The sequence below is a fragment of the Nicotiana tomentosiformis genome, chromosome 7 (genome assembly GCF_000390325.3).
Source record: "Nicotiana tomentosiformis chromosome 7, ASM39032v3, whole genome shotgun sequence".
Taxonomy (NCBI): domain Eukaryota; kingdom Viridiplantae; phylum Streptophyta; class Magnoliopsida; order Solanales; family Solanaceae; genus Nicotiana; species Nicotiana tomentosiformis.
In genome coordinates this window covers 126,882,785-126,891,857 of record NC_090818.1, presented here as the reverse complement: position 1 = coordinate 126,891,857, position 9,073 = coordinate 126,882,785, and the positions used below count along the sequence as shown (strand labels likewise).

Sequence of the window (9,073 nt, the reverse complement as noted above, 5' to 3'; positions counted from 1 at the left end):
ACCGAGATGGTCAACCGGTCATGCCAACTAATATTTATTTCAGTAAACCTCTAGATTACTTGTGGCTTGTGATTGCATCATCATGCTTATACTTGTGTAGTACAAATAGAAGAAAAGTGAGGTAACCTTTCATATTTACCCGGTATGATTATAGTAATATAAAGATATTCAATCTTCTTTTCATTTATAGTCTCAATATGCCAACCACTTTGGCTAATATATTTGTATATCAAAATGTTTCTTTTGAGACTTACTACAATATTAATGTCATGAACAATTTGATTCATCTTGGTAGTAACAAATTAGTTCTTTCAGAGCTCTTAACTGCTTTTGTACTACACGATCTTTTGTCACACCATCCATATAATGAATGTCTCCTTCACAAAGAGAATCATATCATAATAATTGCCATGTTCAAAATCATCATAAGCAAAATAATTTCTTGCTTTAATTTTGCTTTTAATAAATTTCATAAGGCATGACAAAATATTTTTGGCGTATCACTTGTATGCGACCAATGATATATTCATATAACTACACAATAATATTTATTATCTTTCTTTGTCTCAAACCTCCCTTAGAGGAGAGTTGTGGTATGTATCCAATCATGCATTGCACGTCTTTATTTATTACATTTATTACATACTGCTACATTCACCTTCAGGAATGAGTCTACATTCTCAATGCTTATCACAAGTCACATTCTCTTAAAAAAATAGAGTATAATTATTGTGACATGCTTTATAAACTTTCCATACAATTTTAATGGTAAATATTTCCTTCACCTTTTTGAAGGATTACATCGAGAACCCTTATTGTTCTCCTTTTATAGTTACCATAATGAAGACAAATTATTATTTCATCACTTGCCATGTCTTCGTACATTCATACAGTCATGAAAAATTATTTTGTCGTCTTTCAAACTTATCATATATTGTTGCCACATTCGCTTCACTGAATGGAGCATATCAAGTAGGGCGGGCTTCATGATTCTTTCATCGATACTGTGCATTATGACTCAAATCCAATGCCTTACCCATATAAAGGCATGTTAGGCAAAATGTATTGGGTCTCAAACCATAACTCTTATCATTATAGTGCACCAGAACTTAAATATGTCTTAACTAGTTGCATAATAGGCCAAAGTACAAGATTAAATTATCAATCTTGTGGTCAGAAACATAAACAAAATTAGTTATAACAAGATTTAGAAATATAACCACTTTTAAGGTTGTAGGACGAAAATGTTTCATTCCTTCTAAGTGTTATCACTTTTAGATTTACGTGAATTCAAATAGAAGTGCATTCAAATAAATACTAGATAATCTGTTAGAACACTTACCAATTTTGTAAACGATAAACCAAATTAATAAAATAAGAATAAAGACTAGGACTTGGAAGCATATATATAATTCATGTAGTACTTCCAGTATCTACATATGTGATCCAATTCACATCATAATATATGGATTATAAATGATAGTCAAAGGCTAAGATTGACTATAAATTAGAATATCTATTATGCTTACAACTATCCTGCCATAATATTATGTTTATTTATGCATGCATTTAACCAACTATGCAGGAATAGTACCAGTTTAGTTCTATTCATTAAATATTACCATAGTAACATTCATCTTAGCGTGAAAAGTGTAAAGGGCACATTGGTTGTCTGATATCTGCACACATATATGTAAGCACTATTCAACACGTTAAATATAAGTTAAAGAATTGAGTAGAGAGTACCTGTTTCAAAACTTAATAACAAAATATATATTCATGCATTTTGATTTGGTTCATGAATAGATCCCTTGAAGGATAGCCAAACGATAACTAAAAATTCATATCAGACGTCAAGAAAGAATAAGCAAAAACTATACTTGCCAATGCAGGGCTCGCACACTTTCAATCTATAACAAAATGGAAATAAAATACTGAAAGCTTATTGTGAGTTATCATGGCAAAATAGAAAAATTTAGAGATTAGTGGAAGATAAAAATAAAAATATAAATAAGCTAGAAAGATAAAAACTTATCTTGTATTAGTATCCAGCCCATTGGCTTCTATCTTTATTTTGTTTGATAGCCACAGAATTGTTGGTATAAGGATAGCAAACACAAAGCACAGTTTATGCCTATATGGAGGTGTACGAAAATGGGAGCACAGTCGCGCTGATAACGTGTTATGAAATAAAAGCAATTTAGTAAAACATGAACAAGAACAAGTTATGAAATAAAAATAATTTAGTAAAACATGAACAAGAAATAGAGATAGAGAGAAGGAAGAGTATTTCTTCTTCAATTGTGTGTATTTTCCTATCTATTACAAGGCCTTTATATAAGCATGAAAAGTGAAGAAAAATATGTCATTAAGCATAAAAATATGTCATTGAATATGTCATTAAGCATTTGAGAAGATCATGGAGGAAGAGTAGACATCCACCATAATTTGATTTTTCTTATAATAGAATTAAAATTTTCCCTATTTAAAATTGTAAGTCCTAAAACGAGTAGTGCATTAGATATGGGTTTTGAGCCCACTATTTTATTCATATTCTATTTTTATTATATTGCTTACTAATATTGTCTAATTATAAAGTAGGCCCACTAACTATTTATATAATATAGTACCTTATATATATACACGTAATAAATTCCCTTTCACTTACCATAAAAATAATTACCTTTCCAATCCAATAATTAATAAGTATATATAAAGTATTTCGGTTTATTACATGATTAACTTACTTTATATATTTTCAATTATGATTTCATTTTTGGTCCTGCATTAGTTTGCTCACGACGTAGTTTTACGTACAAAAATATAGGGTGTAACACAATTGGTGGGTCTACAAGTGTTGCTCTAGTTGTTGTACGAGCTGTACTTCGACCTCTACCCCGGCCTCGGCCTCTCGTGGACCTAGCTGGTGGTGCTGGTTGCCGTCCGCCCGATCCAGTAGCACGTGTCCTCACCATCTGTGAGAGAATAGAATAACAAAAGTTTAGTTTCCAGAATCAACAAATTTGCACGACAAGAATACAAGAGTGTGAAGTTTTCCTAAGGGTTGGCAGCCTCTCGAAGATAAGTACAGACGTCTCCGTACCGATCCGCAAGACTCTACTAAACCTACTCATGACTCGTGAGACCTATGTAACCTAGGTTCTAATACCAACTTGTCACGACCCATAACTCGACATGTCATGATGGCGCATATCACAGAACTAGGCAAGCCGACATTCACAATAAAACTAGGTATTTTGAATTAAAAATAAGATGAAGCAAGTTTAACAGTAATAATTCTCATAAATAGCCGATATAAACAACTGCGACTCGAATAAAAGTTTCCCAAAATTCGGGTGTCATTGAGTACATGAGCATCTATACAATAACATAGTCTGAAACACTTTCTAAGAAGGTAGAATAGTACATGTAAACTGGAATATAGAGGAGGAGAGTCAAGGTATGCGGATGCCAAAGCAACTACCTCGATATCACCGAACAGGTAAAACTCCAAGATCAACAACCACTGTGCCCGAAAGTACCTCGACACACGAGGTGCAGAGTTAGCGTGAGTACAACCAACTCAATAAGTATCGTAAATAAATAATGCAAGGTAAGAGAAGCTTAAATTATTGATGATACTAGCTATTCCGGTGTGGTTCTACCTTCTTAAACCAGCACAGAACAATATATAAAACCAACTCATCAAATTTTGTGAGAAGAATATCCGTGTGTGCATGTGCATAATTTCTCAAATACCCTGCTCAGATAATATCATGGCATGTAGAGGAAGGAAACAATGAAATCAGATTAATGATAAAAAAAATAAAAAAATCACACGCTGCACGGACAACTCACGTGATACACGGACGACTCACGTGTTAACAATAAAACCTGCACTGACAACTCATGTGCGACACGAGCAACTCACGTGTCAATAATATCAATATATGGATCTGCACGGATAACTCACGTGCTAATAATATCAATATATGGATCCTCACAGACAACTCACATGCGATACGGACAACTCACGTGTCAATAATATCAATATATGGATCCGCACGGACAACTCACGTGCCAATAATATCAATATATGGATCCGCACAGACAACTCACTTGCCAATAATATCAATATATGGATCCGCACGGACAACTCACGTGCTGCACGGATAACTCTCGTGCCTATAACATAATCTGCACGGTATAGTCACATGCCTCTAGTCCAAACATATCATACAAAAGCAATTAAATAAGTATACATGTATATGATGAATGAAATAAGATTCTCATGCTCCTGGAATGGTATAAATGACATGCTAAAGTGTAGGCATGTGCAAAGTATTCTATCTTAGCTCGAATCAGCAATTTCATCAGTAAAAGCATTTATCAAGTTCGTTAAGGGGTTAAACTTCTAAGTAGCCTCAGCATGGCTCAAATAGATCACATAAACTGTTACAACATGTGAGATATCATAGCTTAAAGCATAACAGTCAATTCTAGGCTTATAAGACCCCGAGAACAACCCGAGCATGAATATATGACCCTGGTGCCCGCACATGCCCATACATGTGCGCACCTAATAGCACGTGGCCATCACAACAATTCAGGCAACTAGCGCCTCAACTGAGTTTAAATACGATACTTACCTCAAGCAAATTGAATCACTCCGCTAGCAAGCCTTTGCCTCGCGAACCGGCCTCTGAACACCTCGAATCTGACCATAAACTACTCGATACAATCAACACAAGCTATCGGAATCAACTCCACATGAAAATGCTAAGTTCTTAATCAAAAGTCAACTCAAAAAGTCAACCTTGGGCCCACATCTCGGAATCCGACAAAGGTTAAAAAATCCAAATACTAATTCAACCACGAGTCCAACCATGCCAAAATTACTCAAATCCGATACCAAAACGCCACTCAAATCCCCAAAATTTGCCCTAAAAGGTTTCACCATTTTCCCAAATGTTTCCAACTCCAATCACTAATTAAATGACAAAAATAACAATGGATTCATGAAATACAACTAAAATCGAGTTAGAATCACTTACTCCAATCAACTCCTTGAAAAGCCTTTCAAGAATCACCCAAATCCGAGATCTCTAGCTCAAAATATGAAAAATAGGTTCAAACACTTGTTTTGGAAATTTAACACTGCTGCCAAGTGATTACTCTTCGCGATCGCGGAAAGTCCCTAGCGATCGCGATCGCAAAAAACAAAACAAAGATGCCCCCAAAAATGGCCTTCACGAACGCGGTTGACTCCACACGAACGCGGTTCACTGATACACAGACCTACGCGATTGCAAACATGCTCACGCGATCACGTAGAACAACTTCGCGTGATCCCATATGCCTCATATCCTCGTATGCGAACGCGATCCACTATACAAGTTTGCGAAGCACAAGCTTCACTACCTTCGCGATCGCAACCCTCTCTATGCGAACGCAAAGGGGATAAATCCCACAACCCACAAAGACCCTTCGTGATAGCGGACCTAACCTTGCGATCGTATAGAAGGAAACTATATCAGAGAACTTCAGCAGACCTCAACAATCATCCAAGTCAAATTCCACTCCGATAACCATCCCAAATCCACCTTAGGCTCAGGGACCTCAACCAAATATACAAACAAGTCCTAAAATATGATACGAACTTAGTCGTGGCCTCAAATCACATCAAACAATATAAAAAAATACGAATCGCATCCCAATTCAAGCCTAATGATAATTAGTGAATTCCAACTTCTACAATCGATACCGAAACTTATCAAATCAAATTCGATTAACCTCAATTTTTTTTACACAAGTCATAAATAACATATGGACCTACTACAACTTTCGGAACCGAAATCCAAGCCCGAAAACCACAAACTCAACTCTCGGTCAAACTTCTCAACTCTCCAAACTTTAAATTTTCTGACTTTCGCCAATTCAAGTCAAAATCAACTACGGACCTCCAAATCACTATCCATACATACTGCTAAGTCCAAAATCACCCTACGGAGCTATTAGAACCGTCAAAACTCCATTCTGATGCCATTTACATATAAGTCAACATACAGTCCACACTTACAACTTAGACTTCTAACCTTGGGACTAAGTGTCCCAATTCATTCTGAAACATCCCCGAGATCAAACCAACTACCCCGCCAAATCACTTAACAACAATTAAGCATATAATAAGCAATAAATGGGAAAATATGGTTGCAACACTCAAAATGACCGACCGGGTTATTACACAGATTTTGCTGAAACTTGGGTGGTTGAGATATCTCCAATGGCACTGAAGAACTTCAACACTAATGTGGAGAATTCAATGAAGTGTAGGATTTATTGGAATGGAGAACATGGATATGAAATTATGGAAGGTATAGTTAAGTTTATTGTTCACCTGGAAAGAGAATATTGTAGTTGCAGGTCATGGCAACTGAAAGGTATTCCTTGTGCACATACCATAACAACAATGCAGTTTAGGAGGATTGATGCATCCGAGTCAATTGCATCATGGTACAAAAAATGAGACATAGTTACGAGCTTATTCCAATTTCATACAAGTTGTCCCCAATATGATAATGTGGCAAGCTACATCAAATCCAAATATTGAGCCACTTGCAGTTAGAAAAGGCATGTCAGGCCAAAGAAGAATAGAAGAAAGGAGGAAGGAGAAATTAAAAGAGTTGGAAAGTTATAAAAAATGGGAATATCTATGACATGCTCGATTTGCAAGTCCAGTAAACATAATAACATAAGTTGTCCTTCAAAGCCTGATGCAACATCTTCCACAAGAGCAATAACAACTACAGGAACACAATACCCACAACAGAGGTAAATTTTATATACCCCGCTTACCTTTAAATTATTGACATATTTGTAATTTAACTTGTTTTATGTCAGTATAATGCTTCCTAACAGTCATCAACTGGAAGTACAAGAAAGAGAAGTGTTGTTGACAGTCAACAAGAATCTACAAGTAAGGGAGGTGAAGCTAGAGCGAGCACAAGTAAGTACAAGAGTCAAAGAGTTGTAGGATATGGTGTATTTATATCTAAGACTGGTTATAGTTGTGTTAATGTAAGTGGTTTCCCAGTTTACTATCACTTTATTACTTCTATTATCTTTTTGAGTTATATTTAAATTTTTTCTCATAATTTTAGCAAGGTTTGCATAGCAGCAGATTAGTTACCACACCCACAGTGATGAATTCCGTTGAAGTTACAGGTGATATTGGGTATAAGCCTAGCAAGTTTTTGAAGTGGAAAGGAAAGCCATCTATTAGTCAAAGAGAACTCCAAATGAAAAGTACTATGCATAGAGTCCAAAAAAAATCAAAGGCTATTAAGATTCAAACAACATCTCAAACTGGAAAATCTCCATCCAAAGAAACAACATAGGTTTGTTCTCTGATTAAGTTAGCTTTTTGGTGTATGCTTGGGATGTAATCAGATAATTACAACTTTCTTTTTGATAGTATTTTGTGTAGATGTCCGATTTTTATGTAAACAACTCTGTTGTGATACTATCCAGATTTTTGTTGCTATCCAGTTTTGTTACGCAAACTAGCAATTTTCAGTTTTTTATTGTGGCAGTGTCTATATTTCAAGTGATGAATTAATGAAAACCAAGGAGTACTGCCAATTTTAATTAACCACATTAGCTTAATTTATCCTTTGTTTACTAATACCATGAATTCTAAGCAATAAAAAAAGAAAAAAAAATAAATTTCTAATTGTTACTAGAAGAATTCTTGAAGAGAGGTCGATCGAGACAATCTATGTAACAACTACAAACTATAGGAAAGAAAGCATTTGGCAGTAGTGTTGTGATTATCATGAAAATTAGGAATAATCATCTCATCTCATCCTGTGCTCTAAATATTACAATTCATTCTACTATTTATCAAATACATAGATACCAATAAAAATTAGATTAAATTGGATACCAACTAAAATACAATATCACATTTCATACTACACTAATACATAAACTGATCTTCAATGTTCTTCTCCACTTCAACTCTTGCTATTGTTTATTTCTCTTCTTCAACAAACCCAAAATAACAACATTAGCTTGTTTTGAAAATTTCGGTTCGTACCACTCAAAACAATTACAAGCCTTACGACCTTTAACCGATACAAAAAACACAACTATCAATTTTTTTATGAAAAAATTCTAGAACAAACCCAGCATAAATTATAACCAATTTAAACCTTCTAAACATTACTTTATCATACCTTATAGTTCTTACAACCAAATAATCTTTTTCCCGAATTGTCATTTGACCATAAAATTTTCAAATGAGATGGATACCCACATCTACAAAGTGGGTTCATCTTTAATGTCTTGGAGAAAACTGGGAAGAAAACCAAGAACAATAACTTTAACAATTAAAGAAGAAAATCTAGAATTATACAAAAAGAAAGAGCAATAGTTATGCTTTAATGGAGGAACTTATAAAGAGGAAGAAATGAAAGAATAGCCGTTAGCAATATAGAAAAATAAAAGGAAAATGTTGATTATGTTTTTTTTTTCTTCTTTCTTACCATTATAGCTGATTAGGTGGCCCTTTTTATCCACCCTCACGCGCCAAAGACCATTTGTGATCACTTCTTGTGCCATGTGGCACTCCAGGTTTTTTTTAAATTACCCCCTCCTAGTGTAGGGGCAGAGGGGGTAATTCGAACCCGAGATAGTTTAGGGAGGAAACTAATAATTCGCGATAAGTTTAGGGGGATTTTAAGGCATTTTGCCTAAACTTACTTTGGGTGGAGCCTTATGGTAGAACATGTATACAAATTTGATTATGAAGCCTTTGGTTTTCCCCATAAGCAAACTAATATTATTTTGAACTTTAATTAATACAATATTTGGTCTAGAACATATCAAAATTACACTGTTAATATAACATTTGATTATCATTTCATACATATAGATCCATTAGATGCTAGCAGAATATAGTCAAAGGGCATTTGATTAGGAATTAACTGGACTAGAGTAAAAAGTCCAATAGAAATTAAGGAGTGATCCCCATATTGTCAATAAAGAGCATTATTTTGCAATTAGAATTCAT

The 9,073-nt window shown here is 34.7% G+C and overlaps 2 long non-coding RNA genes across 2 annotated transcripts; one reads left to right on the top strand and one right to left on the bottom strand.

Annotated features, from left to right (window-relative positions):
- Positions 1–5,663: 5,663 nt before the first annotated feature.
- Positions 5,664–7,509, top strand: LOC108948847 (uncharacterized). Its single transcript, XR_004512560.2, has 2 exons — positions 5,664–7,077; positions 7,161–7,509. It is a non-coding gene; the product is annotated as an uncharacterized lncRNA (long non-coding RNA).
- A 288-nt stretch (positions 7,510–7,797) lies between these two features.
- Positions 7,798–8,405, bottom strand: LOC138895042 (uncharacterized). The gene is made up of 2 exons (XR_011409254.1): positions 8,223–8,405; positions 7,798–8,118 (listed from the first exon to the last, which is right to left on the bottom strand). It is a non-coding gene; the product is annotated as an uncharacterized lncRNA (long non-coding RNA).
- Positions 8,406–9,073: the final 668 nt, after the last annotated feature.